Source organism: Chiloscyllium punctatum, chromosome 45, assembly GCF_047496795.1.
Source record: "Chiloscyllium punctatum isolate Juve2018m chromosome 45, sChiPun1.3, whole genome shotgun sequence".
In the NCBI taxonomy this organism is placed as follows: Eukaryota; Metazoa; Chordata; class Chondrichthyes; order Orectolobiformes; family Hemiscylliidae; genus Chiloscyllium; species Chiloscyllium punctatum.
In genome coordinates, this window is record NC_092783.1 from 38,127,849 (window position 1) to 38,149,630 (window position 21,782).

Consider the following 21,782-nt stretch of genomic DNA (forward strand, 5'->3'; position numbering starts at 1 on the left):
TCATGAGGGATATGGATAGAATAAATACACAAGGTCTTTTCCCTGGGGTGGGAGAGTCCAGAATTAGAGGGCATAGGTTTAGGGTGAGAGGGGAAAAATATAAAAGGGACCTAAGGAGCAACCTTTTCACAAAGGGGGTGGTCTGTATATGGAATGAGCTACGAGAAGAAGTGGTGGAGGCTGGTACATTTGCAACATTTAAACAGCATCTAGATGGGTATATGAATAGAAAGGGTTTTGAGCGATATGGGCCAAGTGCAGGCAAATAGGACTAGATTAGGTTGGATTCACTGGTCAGCATGAATGAATTGGATTGAAGATTCTGTTTCTGTGCTATACATCTCTATAGCTCTATCTGGATTTCCTGTTGAAGGGCGAATGCCTAAAACAGCGATCCACCTGCTCTTTGGGTGCTGCCTGACAGCTGCACTTTTCCAGCACGACACTCTCAACTCCGATCTCCAACATCTGCATTCCTCATTTTCTCCTGGCTTATTTATGCTCAAGGCAAAGTCTGATTTGTTGATTTGATAGTTTTGCTGTGCGCCGGACAAAATGATAACATTAAGGGAATGACCCTTCTGAGGAAGGGTCCAGCATTTCTTGCTCCCCTTCAGTTGTTCTGTAGAAGATAATGGTGGGCTGTCTTCTTGAACTGCTTGTTGGTACATGCAGAGTGCTGACAGGCAGGAGTGCCAGATTTTCTAGCACAACAGCAGAGAAGGTAGGGAACTGTAATTCCAAGTCAGGATGGTGTGTAGCTCAAAAGGGAAATTGCAGGTGCTGGTGTTACCATTCATCTTGTTCTTCTAGTTCGTAGAGGTCACAGAAAGTGTTGTCAAAAGTGCCTTGGCAAATTACTGCAGTGCCTCTGGATTGTACACTGTTGCCTCGGTGAGCCAATGGTGCAATATTCATTGAATAGTTTTGTTTCATACATTGTGTTTTTCATGTTAAAATTAATAAACCATAATTATCTTCACAGCCTGCCGACCTCTGTGTTCACATTGCCAATATATTCTCACAGCAGGCGAAACTGCATGTTGGCGACAGAAACTTGCAAATTCTGTTTCATAACGTGTACTTCAAACCAACAAGAGCTCGTATCTTTCAGCTGCATTGTTTTCTTGTTTTTGCTTTCAGTCAGAACTGACCTTTATTTTGCTACTAACATGCACTCTGGACCAACGCTTTGTGTCTTCTTTACAACTATTATCACTCCCTTTGCCTGTTATTCTCTGACAGCTTTGATCTCTAATTTCAATTGCCCTCTAATCTTTTCCTGACCTTCTATTTTGTCCCACTTGACTCTCTCCGTTTTTTCAACAGTGTAAAACCCATCACATTTCCACCTCTCTTCAATTCTGAAGAGGAGTCATCGTGAACTTAAAAGCAGATCAATCAGAACCTGTGGAAAGAGGAAAATTGTGAATGTTTTATTCTATATGGTAGTACCTTTAACATAATGAAAGCTTTAAAACCCTTTAACATACTTAAAGCACTCCACAGAAGCACTGTACAGAAAATTACACTATACAGACATAGGAACGGGGTAAGCCAATCAGCCCCACTGCAGATGCTGGAGATTAGAGTCGAAAGTGTGGTGCTGGAAAAGCACAGCAGGTCAGGCAGCATCTGAGGAGGAGGAGAGTTGACATTTTGGGCAAAAGCGCTTCATCATACTTCCTGATGAAGTGCTTTTGTCCAAAACGTCGACTCTCCTGCTCCTCAGATGCTGTCTGACCTCCTGTGCCAATCAACCCCTTGAACCTGTTCCACCATTCAATAAGATCATGGCTGATCTGTGGCTGAACTCTAAATGCCTGCTTTGGGCCAATATCCCTTGGTATACTTGCTTAATAAAAATTTGTCTTAGATTGAAATTTCACAATTGAATTAGCATTGACCACCATTTGAGGAAGAGTGTTCCAAAACTCCACTGCTCTTTGTGTGTGGAAGTGCACACATACAGGTATGTACATATAATGTTTGATCAAATGATAAAAAAAAACTTAACTGAAAAGTGTTATGAGTGAGCAAAAAATGGGAAGGAGATGGAGATATTGTATGAACTTCAGGACTTCGGCAGCTGAAGAAACAATACCTGATACTGAAATAATTCAAATTGAGACTGCTGAATAAGTCAAAATTGGAAGAGTCCAGATGCAGATATAGTGGATTTGAGGCTGGAGGAGATTACAAGAAAAAAAGGATGGGCAAAGCTATGAAAAGATTTGAAGTTAAGGGACAGAATTTTGAAATTAAACATGGCTGGACGTAAATTAGGGAACACTGGTTTCGAATGGGAAGAGGTTTGGTATGAGTGTAGACAAATGCAAAAAGTGGTTTGGATTACCTTAAGTTTATGGAGGGTCGGAGGTGAGACATCAGATAGGAGTACATTGGAATAGTCAACTCTAAACATAACAAAGCCACGAGACAAGGGTTCAGCAACAGATGACCAGAGGCAAATCTAGCTGCTATTATGGCAGTGGAAATAGTTGTTCTCAGTTATGGTGAAAATACGTAATTGTGAGCTCATCTGGAGTCAAATGGGAAGGTTGTGAATAGATCCATTCAGTCTGTCAGACTGGCATCAGAGAGGGGTGGAGTTGATAGCTCAGGAATGGAGTTTGGAGTGAAGATGTTGGTGACAGTAAAGCGGAGTGTCATCAGTCATTTCTTTTGAATGTTGCCCTCATGTGGTGAGAATGGCTGATCTGGACATTAATTCCTGAGAATGTAACAATCACTGGAATGGAAAGGAGACCTGGGAAGGTTGCTCCCTGGATCCCTCACTGATATCTTGTTGTGGGATCTAACAGGCTGCAGCAATGTAGTCTTTACCATGGATAGAAAGAAGAGGTCAGCCTCTCAAACCAAGTAGGTGTGGAAGGAAGTGGCTCAGGAAGTGAGCAGAAGGACTATATGTCTTCTGATATGGAGAAAGTGCACCAAGACATCCCAGACCCTCAGATGTACTGACAGGTGAGTGGGATGACACATTCAGGTGCTAAGCCGACAGGGACTTTTCTTGTACTCTCTTGCTCGGCACTGCTCAGATTCCTACACCTTGCAGTTGTTCTCATTCAACTCCCTCTTTCTTGCACCTCCATCTGAACAACAAGCACTGACACCCATCCTCTCATTGAAACTATCTCACACCTATATCCCAGAGTCACGCTATTTCCTCCCACCCTTTTCCACACAATCCATTTCTCATAGGTACATCTCTCTGTTTTCTCTCTTTACAAAGGAAGAGGTCACAGAACTCAAGAATGAAGCAGCAGACCTGAGGTGGGACCCTTACAATGGCAGGTATCTTGATGCCTATTTGCAATGTGTTTTCACCTGTTTCACTGGAAAGGAGTTCTTGTTTTGGGAGGTGAAAGGTATTGCCAATGATCTCCTGTGAAAGAGTCATGGGTCATTGATGTTTACTCATGTTGAGAGATTAGATTCCTTACCTGTAGACTTTGAGTTGGGGCTTATAACTCTTGAACGCCATCTCTCTACAAAGTGGTATGTGGCTGAAGAGAAGACAATTCATGCTGCGCATGGCTAGTATTACTCCTGCTGCTTCAGGTGTTGTTGGCTTTGTTGTTGCTGACGTCCACGGTAGAGCTTCATGAGTTGCTTCCAAAAAGCATTGAAGGTCCAAACCAGGGAGGTGCAGCTCATGGTAAATGAAGTCAGTACAAGAGAACTGATTTCCAGGAAGTTGACAATCATCTGTCGAACCGTGAAAGATCTCTCCATATGGGCACGGCTGCACCTTTTTCATTTCATTGTGTGGAGACTTCCCAGCCAGTCAGAGTCACTGAAGATGCACCTCTTGTTATGTTTCAATTTGTTGACTCTGGCAAGTTTTACATAACTTAGAACATCTGCATAATGGTTGTCAAAACCGAAGTTCTGAGTGAAATCCTTCTGTACTCAGGAATTCAAATATTTACATTAATATTATTAAAATATAATATTAGTAAACCAATTATTACTAAAGTAATTGTCAAGTGATTACAGGCAGCACAATGACTCAGTGATTAGCACTGTTGCCTCACAGCACCAGGGACTCGGGTTTGATGCCAGCCTTGGACGACTGGGTACAGAGTTTGTACATTCTCCTGTATCCACGTGGGTTTCCTCTTGGTGCTCTGGTCTCCTCCCATAGTCCAAATATGTGCAGGTCAGGTGGATTGGCCATGATAATGTGGTCTGGAGCATCCAAGTATGTGTAGGTTAAATGGGTTAGTGATGGTAATTGCAAAATTATGAGGATAGGGTGGGGGCCTGAGTCTGGATGGGATGCTGTTTAAATGGTTGGTGGGCCGAATAGCCTTTTCTGCACTATAGGGATTCCATTCTATAAACAATTCCCAGAATGTTTTCCACTGGTCTGCCAACATATCAAATTAAATGAGGAAGTGCATGGCACTATCTGGGGTTCTGAACCTGATGCACTTTTTAGGCCTGTAACATCTCCTGCATGGATCCAGATCTACAGTATGTTGACAGTTAGATGTCTCTGAGATTTGATACAACTAGGTGAGGGAGAGAAATAGTTTTTCATCTTTTTAATCCCTCTTGGCTGGTTTCAACAAATCCTTTTATTTTCTTATTAGCATACAACTCTATCACACATCATTTAAAGATACAATTAACTGGATGAAACTAGTCAATTACAAGGATTTCTTGAATGAAAGAATGAGAAATTTTATTAACTACACATCCTGAGAAAAATAAATAAAAATGTGACATCAAATATACACACAAATGCAGATAGTTAAGTTGAAGGAAGATTATCTATTACAGACAGGGAGTATAATGGTTGGATCGTTTAGAAGTGCTGAGACTCCTTGGGATTGAAAACAGTAGAAAAGAGTAGTCGTGGAAAGTTTAGCACTTTTAAAATTTCTTTACAGAGTATGAATTGAGATACAATTTGATCAGGGTTCTAACTTTATGTCTATCGATTTCCAGGAAATGATTTACAGTTTGGCTATAAAACCATTGAAGTCAAGTGTGTATCATCTGCTATGATACCTTGACAACATCATGAGCATATGTCTTAAAGGTATACTTATGTGCTGTGACTCTGATCAATAACCGATATCATGACCACGAGGCATAATGCAACATGTCTCCATTTCCAAACATACAAACTTATCCCAAGCATATATATATATATATATATATATATTACAATGCTAATATCTGGAAGTTCAATGTAATGTTTTGAAGATTTGACAATATGACAGATCTGGTGATTGTTTACCTATCTGGAGAAATACACATCGTCTCTGTTACATTAGCTTGACAACCTGATTGTTACGTTGCTTGTTCTTACTTAATATAACCACACTGTCATCATCAGAGATTTCTCTATACTCAGTTGTGCATGATTGGTGTGCCATATATTGTAAAGGAGAGAAAACAGAGAGCTGGATTCTATTAAATTGCATGATTAGTAATGACAGCATGATCTGCATATTTTAGAAACCTTTTCTGAAATCTATGTATTTATATTTTTATCTCACACTCATTTACCTATCATAGTTTTGGCAGTTCTTCTCCTCCTTGTTCATTTTGTGTTGCCTTCATTCTCCTTTGGCTTTGAAAAAAGAATATCCTGTGTCAGAATGGTCAGATAAATCATTGCTGGGGAAGGTTATTTGCACTTGCCTTCTGAGCATAATGTTTTGGAGATAATTCCTTCTCAATCAGTGATATATGAAAATGCATCACAGCTTTATGAAACGTTGACCTCCTGCTCCTTCGATGCTGCCTGACTAGTTGTGCTTTTCCAGCACCACACTTTTTGACTCTGACTCTCCAGCATCTGCAGTCCTCACTTTCTCCTTATATAGAAGTATGGTTTTGTTTCTCATCATGTAATGATCACTGATTTGAAAGTATTCACTGTTCATTCTGCTAGATCGCTTGAATGTGGATAATGTGGTAACACTATGATATGAGTCACTTTCCACTTAGTGACACATAATAAAGTTATTTGCCAGTGTACTGTGGTCTGTTGTCAGGTACTATCAGATCTAGAATTCCAAATAACATGAAAATAGCACTTATGGTGTCAGCAACAGTTGAGATTGCTGTATTGTTAACTTGGCAAACATTGAAAATTTGAAGAAATAATCTGGAAAAGGATATTTGCCTTCCCTGTGCTCTGTGAATAGACCCAGTGTTTTTTTTTGTCTGAGGCATGGATGGAATATTGTGTGGATGTAGAGAGTTCCTCCACTGCTATGGGTGAAGTGCTTGAAAAACCTCACACATGCATTCATGACTCATTAAATATCCTGATTCATCCCTGCCCAATACATAGATTAATGTGCCATCCATCTCCTGCATTCAATACTTATGCGTCACTTGTGTAATACAGACATGATGTTTTATTTTAATGTCTTTGTTATTAGGACTTCTTTGCACTTGAAAATAACTGCACTTGAAAATAACACCAATTTCATTTCTGTATGGCCAAAATAACAATACTTCTGAAGTACTTCCTGCTGCCGTCAGGCCATCTCTGAATAATAGCCCTTTGCAACTCTTGTAGTAGCTTATCTTTGGTAATTGCCAATTATAACTGTTTACTGTAGATCTGGGCAAAAAGTAACAGATAACTTTTTGATATCTGCAAATTCATTGTGTGGAGCATCAATGTGTAGATCAAGGGAAATATCTTGGTCTTTTGTATGGGAGTGTGCTCTGCTCAGTGTGTCAAATATTTGTACCTGGCTTATATCTCACTTTAAAATCAGATCAGTGGCTGATTCAATTGAATCATGTGTGGCCTCTTTCACTACATCAATATAGTTTGAATCTCCTGAGTACTGTTTATACATTCTGGTAGACCGGCCACTGCTAGACCTTTAATATCTATAAGGTAGCAAATTTCAGGAAGCAAATAATAAACTTGCAAATTGGCTTTGCTGTGTGATTTTATCAATGCATGGAATTAGTGATATGTCATACCTTTTAGACTGTTTCAGTGGGCACCAGTACTGAGACACATGTCTTTCAGAACTCTTAGTGGTAATAGCTCCTATGCTGATTCAAGCTTTTGATATGTGTTATCTGCCATTTTAGAACTTATCATATTAATGCTTGTGAAAACCTCTGAATGCCTTATATTGTCACAATGGTGTATTAGGTTAACAATGTGGAATGCTTGCATAGCTTTTGAAATTGACCTTTCATTTGGCCAACCCTAAACTTCATAGATAAGGTTTCAGTTGTTCACCTTCTTAACACTTCCCTTGATACCTGTGTTGTGGTGTTGGTCACCTATATTTTTGTGGTACTTTGTTCTTTGGCTTTGCAATTGAGGTTTCTTCAGATGCATGCCCAATATCCCTTGGTACCAACATTTTACAGATATCAGGAAAAACTGGACAGTTTCTGGGTAGGTGCAACAAACTGCATCAATTCTAGATTTTGTTGATTTGAGGCACTTTGCTGACATCAGCAACAGTATAGTTTGCAAATAAAGCTTGCAGTTGTTTGGGCAAGTAAAATATGTAAGCTTGCCACTATGGCTTCAATTTACATCCATCCTTAAGTATAGTAATACAGTAATAGTATGGTCCTTTCTTCCTGACCCAAAGATCCTTCCTAAAGGCTATAATTTGTGTATAGGCAATGACAAACTCAATGAACCTCTCTGACAGTGCAGAAGAGGGCCTTCAGTCCATTGGGTCTGCACTGACAGGTCAGAAATACTTGACTTTCAACCTAATCCCATTTCCCAGCATTTTCATGTTCTGATGTGCCAATTGCTCATCTAGGTATTTTCTGAAGGATGTGAGGCAATATGCCTCTACCACCCTCCGAGGCAGCACATTCCAGACTGTCATTACCTTCTGAGTAAAAAAAAACTTGCTTCACATTCCTGTCTGAACCTCCTGGCCTTCACCTTGAACATTTTCCCCTTTGTGACTGACCCCTCAACTAAGGGGAATAGCTGTACCTTATCTATTCTGTCTATGTCCCTCATAATCTTGTACACCTCCATCAGATCACCCCTCAGGCTTCTTTGTTCCAACAAAAACAACACAAGCCTATCCAACCTTGCCTGATAAACAAAATTTTCCATCCCAGGCAGCATCCTGATTAATGTCCTCTGCACCCCCTCCAGCTCAAATAAATCTGTCCCACCCCTCTTCAGAAAGGTCACACTCATGATCTTTTTAGTCCTAGAATCTTGGAGTTGCTATCTATATGACATGAGTTTGAATATGTAAATACAGAACTTAATTTTTACCTTGATGTGGTCTATGAGAACATTAGACATCTCTTCTGGAGCTCTCTGATAGACAGTAGAAATATCAGACATTCATTCTGTGAAACCCATCCTTACCAATAGTAAGATCAATCTTTCAAGCTATTCTTTAGGATCATCTATCCTTCAATCTGTAACATAGATCTGTATGCATTGTTTGAACAGTTGAATTACAGGTAGGATGCTCATTCCACAATTCATCTACAAATCAATCTTAAATGCTAGATTGTAGATTTAAGCCACATCACTTAGTTTCTTACTTTTTGCATGGTTAAAAATGTTCTTTCCCCACTAGCAGAAGACACTTCAGCTGTTGTCCGAGAGAGATTGTTACTTTAGTATCACCGATAAACAGAGCATACTACTCTTTTCAGGGTCCAACTCAACTGTAAACTGCAATATTTTTATAATTTTATATGGAAACAAATTTAGAAATTTGTTTCATCATGTATGGCCTGATGTACCAATCAGTTCTATATCAATAGTCCTGTACAGCTGTCTTTACTTTCAGAAATTGATGTTGCTGATTGTCTGAATTCTCTGATGTACAAAAATGTTGTTCAGTTGATCTTTAATTAATTTTTCAACATCTGCCATGAAAATATGAGAATAATTTTGTAGATGGCTACGATTGCTAACCATGATATTGGTTTAGCTTCCAGCAAGGTACATTACCTGATGCAGGAATACAAGTGATACTTTTTATAACACGTGAAATTGGAAGTGGATATGGATATGGTGGTATTGAAGAATCTGACAGACATCTAGCACAGAACCCTTATGCTCAAGAATTACATTTACAGGCTCATGAATGCCTAGCCTAACATCAAGTTATTAAGCAAGACAGAGTAGAATGCTTCCATGAGCGTGTCATGTTTCAAGAAATGGGTTGGTACCTGGGACTTCGATGTTGTGGCTATTACGGAGACATTGCTAGATCAGGGACAGGATTGGCTGTTGCAGGTTCCAGGGTTTAAATGTTTTAGCAGGGTCAGAGGTGGGGGTAAAAGAGGGGGAGGTGTGGCTTTGCTTGTCAAAGATAGTATTACAGTGGTGGAAAGGAAGATGGACGAAGATTTGCCATCTGAGGTAGTTTGGGTTGAGGTTAGGAACAGGAGAGGTGAGGTCACCCTGTTAGGAGTCTTTTACAGGCCTCCTAATAGTCCTAGAATCGTTGAAGAAGGGATTGCGAAGATGATTCAGGAGAAGAGTGACAGTAATAGGGTGATTGTTATGGGAGACTTTAACTTTCCTGATATTGATTGGGAAAGCTATAGCTCAAGTTCGTTAGATGGGTCAGTGTTTGTGCAATGTGTGCAGGAGAGTTTCCTGACACAATATGTAGATAAGCCAACAAGAGGTGAGGCCATACTGGATTTGGATCTGGGTAACGAACCAGGCCAGGTATTAGAACTAGAGGTAGGTGAGCACTTTGGGGACAGTGACCACAATTCGGTGATTTTTACTCTAGTGATGGAGAGGGATAAGTGTGTACTACAGGGCAAGAGTTATAGCTGGGGGCAGGGAAATTATGATGTGGTGAGGCATGACTTAGGATGTGTGGATTGGAAAAGTAGATTCCAAGGCAAGAGCGTAATTGATATGTGGAACTTGTTCAAGGAGCAACTATTGAGTGTCCTTGATAAGTACGTACCTATCAGGCAGGGAGGAAAGGATCGTGTGAGGGAGCAGTGATTTAATAAGGAATTGGAATCCCTTGTTAAATGGAAGAGGGCGGCCTTTGTAAAGATGAGGCGTGAAGGTTCGATAGGGGCGATTGAGAGTTATAAGGTAGCCCGGAAGGACCTGAAGAGAGAGCTAAGAGCAGCAAGGAGGGGACATGAAAGGTCCTTAGTTGGTAGGATTAGGGAAAACCCTAAGGCTTTCTATAGGTATGTTAGGAATAAAAGAATGACTAGGGTAGGAATAGGTCCAATCAAGGATAGTAATGGGAAGTTGCGTGTGGAGGCTGAAGAGATTGGGGAGGCACTGAATGAATACTTTTCGTCAGTATTCACTCAGGAACAGGACATTGTTGTCGATATGAATACTGAGGCACGAATAAGTAGAATGGATGGCTTTGAGATATGTAGAGAAGAGGTGTTGGAAATTCTGGCAAGGGTGAAAATAGATAAGTCCCCTGGGCCTGATGGCATTTATCCTAGGATTCTCTGGGAAGCAAGGGAGGAGATTGCAGAGCCATTGGCCTTGATTTTTGTGTCCTCTTTGTCTACAGGAGTAGTGCCAGAGGACTGGAGGCTAGCAAACGTGGTTCCCTTGTTCAAGAAAGGGAGTAGGGATAATCCTAGTAACTATAGGCCAGTGAGTCTCACTTCTGTTGTGGGCAAAGTCTTAGAGAGAATTGTAAGGGATAGGATTTATGCACATCTGGATAGGAATAATGTGATCAAGGATAGTCAGCATGGTTTTGTGAAGGGCAGGTCATGCCTCACAAACCTTATTGAATTCTTTGAGAAGGTGACTAAGGAGGTAGATGAGGGGAAAGCGGTAGATGTGGTATATATGGATTTTAGTAAGGCGTTTGATAAGGTCCCCCATGGTAGGCTACTGCAGAAAAAACAGAGATATGGCATTGAGGGTGAGTTGGAGGTTTGGATGAGGAATTGGCTGGCTGGAAGAAGACAGAGGGTAGTAGTTGATGGCAAAGGTTCATCTTGGAGTGCCGTCACTAGCGGTGTTCCGCAAGGATCTGTTTTGGGACCATTGCTGTTTGTCATTTTTATAAATGACCTGGAGGAAGGGTTAGAAGGTTGGGTGAGCAAGTTTACGGATGATATGAAAGTCGGAGGAGTTGTAGACAGTGAGGAAGGATGTGGCAGGTTACAGCAGGATATAGAGAAGCTGCAGAGCTGGGCAGAAAGGTGGCAAATGGAGTTCAATGTAGCTAAGTGTGAGGTGATTCACTTTGGTAAGAGTAACAAAAAGATGGGGTACTGGGCTAATGGTTGGATACTTGGTAGTGTGGAAGAGCAGAGGGATCTTAGTGTCCATGTACACAGATCTCTGAAAGTTGTCACCCAGGTAAATAGTGCAGTGAAGAAGGCATATGGCGTACTGGCTTTTATTGGTGGAGGAATTGAGTTCCGGAGTCCTGAGGTCATGCTGCAGTTGTATAGGACTCTGGTGCGGCCGCATCTGGAATATTGTGTGCAGTTTTGGTCGCCATACTATAGGAAGGATGTGGAGGCACTGGAACGGGTGCAGAGGAAGTTTACCAGGATGTTGCCTGGTATGGTAGGAAGATCCTATGAGGAAAGGCTGAGGCACTTGGGGTTGTTTTCATTGGAGAAAAGAAGGTTTAGGGGTGACTTGATAGAGGTGTACAAGATGATTAGGGGGTTAGATAGGGTTGACAGTGAGAACCTTTTTCCACGTATGGAGTCAGCTATTACAAGGGGGCATAGCTTTAAATTAAGGGGGGGTAGATATAGGACTGATGTTAGGGGTAGGTTCTTCACTCAGCGAGTCGTAAGTTCATGGAATGCCCTACCAGTAGCAGTGGTGGACTCTCCCTCTTTATGGGTATTTAAGCGGGCATTGGATAGGTATATGGAGGATAGTGGGTTAGTGTAGGTTAGGTGGGCATTGATCGGCGCAACATCGAGGGCCGAAGGGCCTGTACTGCGCTGTATTCTTCTATGTTCTATGTTCTAAATCTGAGTTAAGATGAGGTATGCAATCTTTATATCCTTAGGTCACAAGCACATGACATTGTCTCTGTTGCATATTTCTTAAAGGTGTACTGATTATACTGGCTATGAGGTACAACACAATATGCTGGTATTTGAAGAAGTGTTGGAATATGATGGAGATGGTCATTTTCCATAAGAAGAATTTTATTACTGCTTTGACTGGGAAGGGACAATTTGAGAATAGTCGTGTTGGAAATGGAACAAACAGTAGACAACAATAATGCAGATTGGATCCTTACTTGAGCAATAAAGAGGACATATAGGAAGCACTGGCATCATCAAAACCTATGTGACAGAGATGGGAAAATTAGGGAAATGCTTATAGAAAGTGGAGTGAGATGAAGCCTAATGAAGGTAGCTATGAAAGAAGGTGTGTTTATTATGGAAATTAGAATAATGTGAAAGTGGGGGCAGGTGGAAATTTAAAGCAATGTCAATAGAATTTTCTCTCTTGAAAAAGCATTGGAAACAGGGAAACAACATACTGTAAAAAGAAATGAAGGACCAGAATTGAGTGGGACTGAAATGTTACAAAGAGCAGGCAAACTAGGATCTATAATGGGTACCCATAGCAACATCCTACATTTGGAGGAAATGACTGGCATCAAAGAAGAAATTGTTCAATCTCAGTTCAGTTCACTCACCGGAGGGTGGTGAGGGCATTGAAAGTTTTCAAAGATCACAATAGTAATTGTTGGAAATATCAGCAGGAGACTCCTTCCTTTTAGAAACACTGGAAAATAAGCTGGCAATTTAGTCTCTTAACATCTCCATGACACCTAGCTCATGGAATTTTAATTTGCTTTGACAGTTAACACTGTTTTTGGAAATAAATGCCTGTTTCTGAGCATTTAAAATATATAATTCTCCTGATTTTAGGAAATACAATTTTTCTAACTAGAGACATGAAATAAGACCTGCATCTGCATAAATGAAATATATATGAATAAAGATGATCAAGAGTAAGCCATTCATATTCATTATCTTAGACTGATCCAGGACTAGATTGCATTAAGTTTTATGATGAGATTGATTACCATTTTATTTAAATATATCTAGAGTCATTCTCAACTTAGTTATTTCATTAATTTTCTCATACTTAAATCCATAACTGTATGCTGCAAGTATTGATGTAAGATAATTCAATTATCATAATCTGTTGTAGCACATCAAAATGCTCATGGAATTTTGGTAATGTATAACTTATCCACACACCCTAGCCTGATTAGCAACAAATTTAAATAATCAAAATACAATTTGTATATTTAAAACTTAAAGAATACATATTTGTCAAGTACAACTGTGATCTTGTTTTTTTTGTGCTGCACCTGTCTGTTGTTAAAATGTTCACAAGTATTGTTGGATTTCTTTATATTCTCATATTATCAAATATCTAGTTTTTGCCAATATATCTGGGTGCCACCAGAAATTAAAATTGATTCCAAATTAGATGTTTCACACCAAATAAGACACATCAGTTGAATATTTCCACAGGGTCTGTAAGAATCCCTGAGGTAACTTTAGCCTATGATCAGCAATAACACCAATCACAGGTTTGCAGCTACAAAAGTGAATGCTTAAGTGAATACATACATCTAGTTTTTACACTTAGTTCAATTTGTAGAAGATTTTACATGATATGGGTATCTTATTGGACTGTATTAACATTGACAAAATAAACTAATAAAATTAACATCCTTGAAAGGACTTTCATTTCCTTCACTGAGGAACTGAATCATATTTTTAAAAAAAAAGATGGCTGATTTTGCTGGATGTAACCTGTAACATCCTGATGGGACCAGAACAATCAACAGAACGTATGACAAGTCTTTGGGTCTATAGGTTAGCCAGTAAAGTGCAAACAATTGTGCTTGATTTATATATATTAATATTTGTTTTTTAGAGTTTTGATGTTAAACTAGTATCAAATCAGTGTTGATCATGTTTTGTGAGAAGATTTAAAATGAACTCGGTCAGTCTTTCAGGTAGCAGTCTTTCAGAAGCATGGGCCTTCTGCAGTATTAATGTTAATTTGCCTATTCCTTGGGAGTTTATGACCAGAGAAAGACAATATTGACACATTAGACTGCACAGTCTAGGTTTAGCAGATCTAAAAATTTAGTTCCAAAGCTTTTGTGCAATTCGAAGGAGACATGACAGAGATCATAAGCAAATATAGTTTCTATGAGAAAAAGGAGTCTGTTCAGAGCTGTTAAGGAAATAAGTGACATCAGTTAAAGACTGTAGTTTAAGAAACTTCTACATCAGGATTTTTCAGGTAGATTATTAAAAGGCTGGCAAAGTCTAAGCTCTCCATCATGTGAGTGTTCAAGGGGAAAGGTGTCACAGTTCACAGAACCAGAACTGAGTAGAAGCAATTAAGTCCGACCTACAGATTTGATCGAGATGAAATTCCCTGGATTTTTGTGTAACTGAGATATGATAGTATTGGGAATTAGGCAGGATTTTGTTTCGCTTTGAGTTTTGAAATCCCTTAAACTGTGCAATACATAGATTGCTTGGTCTGTTTTCTTTTGCCTTATTGTTGGTATGACTGCAGCCGTATGTGCTTATGTTTCTGTGAAAGACTATCACATTAAATTTAGAAAAAAAAAACATCTGTCAAGCCAGTTTCATTCTTGTCCAGAAGTAACATTAGCTGGGATGATAAAGCAAGACCAAAATGATTAATTGGTACTGATTTTTAATTAACAGTTATAATCCTAATCTATGAAATTGTGCTACAAATCATATCACTGCTGAGAGGTGGAACTCCATGGGAGTCCCTAAAAAGTCTTCTGTAAAATTATCAAAGGAAGGTGAAGAATTGCGTTCTTTATTTTTAAATGATTCTTCAGCACTGGTGCCAATTAAGGACAAATATATAATGTTAAATGAGTCTGTTGTTTTATTGTTTCACAATAAAAAGTTTAGGTCTTGTAATAATTTAACATTAATATTCATTTTGAGCTATTCATTTATTTATGAATGCACAGAGACATCCCTCACTACTTCTGGTGAAAACTTAGAGTTACTATTCACTTGGCAGCATGCTATTCCCTGAAACAAATACCAAATGAGGTTGACTTTTCCATTATACAAAAATAAAAAAAATGCTTCATTGGATAGATACACTTTGGGGTATCCTGAATGGTGCTATAAAAATGCAAGCTGTTCCTTTTTTGTTCTATTAGAAAGAGACCAGATTGAATAGACAATATCCACCTACTTCCAGTTGTTCTGTCTACAGCATTAACCTCATTCTTTGCACACTAGCCGAGTTAATTTACAGATTCAATGTTGATTTGAAAGTCAACAACTCCACAGGGATCAGAGGTGCTCATTGCTGTAGCTGGGAGCTTGAGGTTACCATTGAGATGTATTTTTGGCTGTCTTTGTGAGAGCTAGCAGCTGGAACTGTGGTTGGGTATGTGGGGGAGTTGTGGCTGGCAAATCAGACCATTAATCAGATGTTAAAGCAGCAACTCATCTTGGCAGTGCAAGTAATAGCGCAGAGTTCAGCTGCAGAGTTGCTGAACACCGGTTTTGTAGCTATCAGTCATCTGATTGAGTATCACTGCTTGAAAAGTGACAAAACACTGAGTATTAGAGCTATTCTAAAATTTCCATGGTGCCACAGTCAAAGGTTGAATATCGCAGGTGCTGACCTGAGTTTATTTTTTTAAATAAACAAGAATACATCTAAGGAGCCATTTCACAGTAGCATTGTTGGCACTGAATGCAGATTAAAGCGCTGGCAGATTTGAGGCTAAAGTAACTATAATGGAGCCTAAGTCAAGTCAAGAAATCTACTGTGATTAATTATAAACAAGATCAGGTGAAAAGAATGCCCCAAGGGTTGCTCAAAGTAAAGTGTAATGAACTGCTTGGCATGGTACCCATAGTAGTATCTGTATGACACAGCTACTCCTTACAACTTTACCAGAATGTCTAGATGTCCTCCAATAGAGGGAATGTTGAGATCATGTATGATGAAGTGAAAAGTTAGCTGGTCCAACACGAAAGAAAAGAACTCCATTCAGGGTGGATCAGTGACTCAGTGGTTAGCACTGCAGCCTCACAGCACCAGGGACCAGGGTTCCATTCCACTTTTGGGTGCCTGTGTAGAGTTTGCACATTCTCCTCATGTCTGCATGGGTTTCCTCTGGGTGGTCAGGTTTCCGCCCGTAGTCCAAAGATGTGCAGATTTGGTGGATTCGCCATTCTAAATTACCCATAACATCTAGGAATGTGCAGGCGAGGTGGATAAGCCATGGGAAATGCAGGGTTACAGGGATGGGATTGATCTGGTTAGGATGCTCCTTGGAGGGTTGATGTGAATCTGATGGGCTGAAAGGCCTGCTTCCACAATGCAGGGATTTTATGATTCAAAATTACAGAATTACAACATTTAAAAGACATTTGAATGGATACATGATAAGTAAAGGTTTGGAGGGATATGGGCCAGCAGCAGACAGGTAAGACTAGTTTAGTTTGGGATTATGTTCGGCATGGACTGATCGGACTGAAGCTGTTTCTGTGCTGTATGACTATGTTTCTATAAGTGGACAGCATTACTGACATTTTAATTTATTAGAAATACTTGCAGATAAGAGTGATTTTGTTTTGAGCTATGAAACATGAATTGCAGTGACTTCACTAAATTGCACATTCTCCCCGTGTCTGCGTGGGTTTCCTCCGGGTGCTCCGGTCTCCTTCCACAGTCCAAAAATGTGCAGGTTAGGTGAATTGGCCAAGCTAAATAGCCCTTAGTGTTAGAGGTAAATGTAGGGAAATGTGTCTTGGTGGGTTGTTCTTCGGAGGATCGGTGTGGACTTGTTGGGCTGAAGAGCCTGTTTCCACACTATGGGGAATCTAATCTCATCTAATCTAAATATGTAGTCACAACACTGCATGAAATAGCTCCACAAATGTATTCTTGCTTATTTGTACAAATAAACTCAGGTCAGCGCCTACAATATTCAACCTTTGAATCTGGTACCATAGAAATTTTAGAATGGCACTAATACTAAAAGAGCAGTTTGTAGTATTTCAAGCAGTGATGTTCAGTCAATAACTAATTGGAGAGATGGTCAGAACCTACCTTTAGTATACCATAAGGACATTAGGCTCACTGAGAAAGCTCTGGACACTTTAGATAGGCTGCCTATCTTGGCAGAATTGGATAACTGGCCCAAAAGGGAGGGGTTTAGCAAAGTTATTGACTCATTTGTAATTGAAAAAAGCTTCAGATGCTGATACTATATTCATGAATTCATGAAACAAGGAAAACTAGCACACCTGCAACATTTGCTCAAACTTCTATATGTCTGCTGAAGGTAGAGTTCAATGCCCCAAAATATGCATGATGTAAAGACTGTGACCCTATGTAAGAACAAAGCCATTTGGAACAATTGTAACATCTCTCAGCTGAACATCATGGGAAAAGTATTTGTTCATCTTGCAGTTGGCAGACTGTTGATCCTAACTAAATGCATCTACTCCAAATCCCAGTGTGGTTTCAGAAGTGGTAGATTTGCAATTGACAAGATATTTTCTGTCTAGTAGTTGCAAGAGGAATGACATAAGAAAATGATTCACCAGGGTATTCAACCCTCTGGTAGAGATGGTCGAATTAACGAGCTGAAGAACAATGGCTGGCCTCTGACGTTGATCAGTATAACCTCCTTCCAAAACAAGATATTAGCAGAGCAATTTCAGAATCTTTTGAGATCCATAATGGGCTCAAATAGGTTTGCATTTTAGGATGACAATCGCTGGCATATTCTTCTCTCTGTTGTGGTCATGTACCTTCAAGTTATTTACGCACCAGAATTGATAGAAAGCTATTTAACCTTGTTCTCCTGAGATCCAAGACAAAATTGCATCAAGTCCTGATCAGAGAGTCATTCTATGGCACAATGTCTCATTAACATTCTGTACTAAGCAGCATCTTCAACAGCAAATAGACAGACTCCCTCATGTCTTAGGAATGATTTGGTTTGACCATAGAGTTGGGCCATAAAAATTGTATCTCCAAACCAGATCATCAAGGGTTAATTGGACATGACAATGAACAGTTGAAGAAAGGGAAAAATTACATAGAAAGCAGGCATAGTGCAAAACAGCCTGCTTTGGCATGACCTTGGCTGGATGGGAAACAAAGTACTGTATTGTGCTGTTAACACAGGACCACATAGAAGTGTTTTTCAACTTATTTTCTGCACAATAGAATGCCTGGAAAAATACTGAAAGTATTACAACATGGTGATACAGCATGTTGATTCAGAACAATATTAATATTGGTGACATTTCTCCACTCATTGGACTTTCACCATTGGATTGGGTTTATGAGACCAGGGCCATGGGATTGGAGATAGACCATGGCTCCCAAGGAGATGGAAGGCAGTGAGACTCATTTGCATATGTATGAAGTCAATTAAGCTTATCAATTCACTCATTATTTTGTATATAATAAAGCTAATAGATTCTCTCATTAGTTTGTGTAAATTTTTTTCTATACAAATAAAAGGTAGATTAAGCTAATATATTAGCTACATATTGAAGTATACGTGTTTTCATTTTAGTCAGACCTTAAATAACTCCTCAGGTACTTTCAGCATAACAATACAAACTATCAGCATCAGGAAGACAGGTCTTACTTTGAATGTTGACATACCACCATCTATCCAGTATTGACCATATGTCACTGGAGATTGTTGATGGCTTCACATAACTGAGGCTTCACAATTGCCAACATCTGTCACTTGCTAAGATCAACATAAAGCTACAGCATTTACAATATTCATGTCCAAGATGAGCAAGACAATGTGGAACAACTGCAAATTGAATGAGATCACCCAAATGGGAGTTTACCCAAACCTGAGTCTTAAGTGCACTCCTCTACAATGCAAGGATTTGACAACACATGTTAGGCAAAAGAGAAGGCTGAAACCTTCACTTGCCTTTTCACAATCAAATCTTTTGCATCTCTTGGTAGAACAAGCTTACTAACTTGGAGGTGGTGGACAGCATTAATTCCAACAATATGCATTTATGCTAAGCCAACATCATCTTGGCCCTTTTCATCAGGTGATTGTATCAGCAAAACCCTTTTATGCAGTAAATTAGCCACTGCAGCACAATCTACTCAACATATACATTTCCAACAAAAGAACAATCCCGAGCGAGAAATAAGATAGGTCAACATGAGTATGAAAGATAGTTTCCAGAAGAAACTTGAGATCAGAAAATCTTACACTTCCTCAATGCTGTCATTATCTACGGAAAATCCAACAGAAACTGCTATGTCAGAGTGGGGCTCAAGAAATACATGGGGTAATGCTTTACAGAATTGTCCACCAAGACAAAAGCATCACAGAAGATGAAAACCTATCAAAGTTTACAATCTTTACCTCACCACACTACACATTGCTGTCCAAAAGGATTTATTTAAATGGCCTAACAATGCATAAATACATGTGTAATAGTGTATTTCTATTGCAATCTTAATTCATGTGTTTGACAAAGTATTCTATTAAGGCTGTGTTATGTCATGGAATCTAGCTTGATGGGTGTTACAAGGTTTATCATCACTATGAATCCCAAGAATAAAGCTTGGAATTTTCAATGTAATCTCAACCTCAAACTGGCTTAGTCCACACCATTTGAGTTTGTCATTCTACACAATACAAAGACATATAACAATTTCCTAATCGTCCTATAATTTATTTAATATTTTCACTTAATTGCCAACAGGAATGCCATGGAGAGTTGCCAACATGTAGAACTTCTAACTGCACATCCCAAGATCAGGCCATACACAGTATTAGGATTTATTTTACTGTCTTATGCAAGGGAATACCATGTTTCTTCAAACTATTAATTAATAATAGTACCATAACTGTTGCAGATTAACCTTGGTTGGCATGCAAGACTCTTTCAGACAGACATCTGGCCACACTGCTGTTAGTGGAATTTCTAATCCTGGAGGAGATCATTATCAGCAGGTTGTAGGTCAAGCAAAGTCCCTTGTGACAGCAGCTGTTGTGCCAGTTGTCTTTGGGTTGTCTGTTTTGAGCAAGATGAGTACTTCAAGGAGAGGATCATAATCCCATCATCTATTTAACTATCTTAGTTCTAACTACCTGGAGGTAAATGCAGTATTATTGTACAGAAAATACAAGCTAATTCATTCAAAGTGCGTCAGAATTAATTTGCACAGATGTTTTCCAGATCATCCAGCATAATTTCGATGAAATATTGCTAACAGCCCAGAAAGAAACAATGAGATTGACCACTTGCATATTTTCCTGCATTTGTAATGATCTTCTGAAGTAACTGTGGGAGATTGGAGAATTCTTGAAGAAATTCTACCTTCAATAATTTTCCACAAATGAGATGCATGGTAAATAGTTTGACATTTCCCCAATTGAGTGTTGCTATCCTAAACTTCTGACTGTCTTTACCAAGCAGGAAGTCAGTAGCAGTTACACTCATCAACTGCAATTTACAGTTAAATCCCAGTTTCCCTGGTTTAAAATGTCAAAAGTAAAAGCATGAGACAAGTAAATTGATACCGTGCTGTTGAGTCACGTGAATGTGTTCCATTTCTAGTTTGAGTTTCCTTTGGGAAGTCAGTACAATATCTTTTTAAGGTAATCTCAAACATACAGAATTTAAAATCACAAACACTAAAATGTCATCTCTACTGTGCTTGTTCTCAGTGAAGACACAAGTGAGATCTTACATATGACAATATTCATTAAATAGGCCCTCAACAGACATACATAGTGTTAGTTCCAACCCCTGAGGAAAATAACTCAATCTGTTTCATTCTCACTGATTATGCTCATGTCTAGATTTTATTCATAGAGCATTAAAATGATTTGACACTGCATTACCCTCTGGAAACACAGGACTCAGAGCCTGCTTGAAACCTGTGTGGTGAAGTAGATAGCTAATAATCAGGGGGCACAAGCTGCTAAGGGTAAATAGTTATAAATTACAGTACAGCAGATGCCCTTTATAATCGTCTTTGAGATGCATGGAGAAAACAGATATTGAAGTGGGGGAGAGCTCACTGCAGCTGTAAGAGGAGAATGGACAACAGAATTTATTACATTAAATGTTTAATATAAAAGGTCAAAATATATATGGGCACTTTTGTAACATAGAAAGTTAGTCATAAAGTTGAGGCCAAAAGTAAAGGTTTACAAGCTTGTGAAGAACACAGACTGGAAAATTCAATTAAACAAAGTGCTAAAAGAGAGATGCTCACTTGTAGGCTAAGCTATAATCTTTTTCATTTTTTATTACACTAAAATGGATTAAGTTGAGTGAAGTTCATGACCACATTTGGTTAATGTATTACTTGTATAGACTAATAAAACTGGCCTTTTATTCCATGCTTCTGTGTACAGGATTTATGCTATTTTCAGGGCAGATATTTTAAGAGAGGGAACAGTCTGTAACCCCCTTCCTTGATACATTGTTGCTAATCTGTGCTACACATGTGCAAGTTTTAACACATTGAGTATTACAATCCTTTACAAACATTTTATTATGTGATGGGAATTAACGTGGAAATTTCCTCAGCTTTTTCTGTCAGCAGAATCCTCCAGGTCATCAAGCAGATCATGTGGCAAAGTATGGTAGACAGATATATTTTTGCAAGAAGGATTTAGAATTGACCAGTGTTGGAGATTTGCCGACAATCTGGATGATTCCATCATTTGTGTTTTATACTCTTTTACCATAGCTGCAAGCTATAA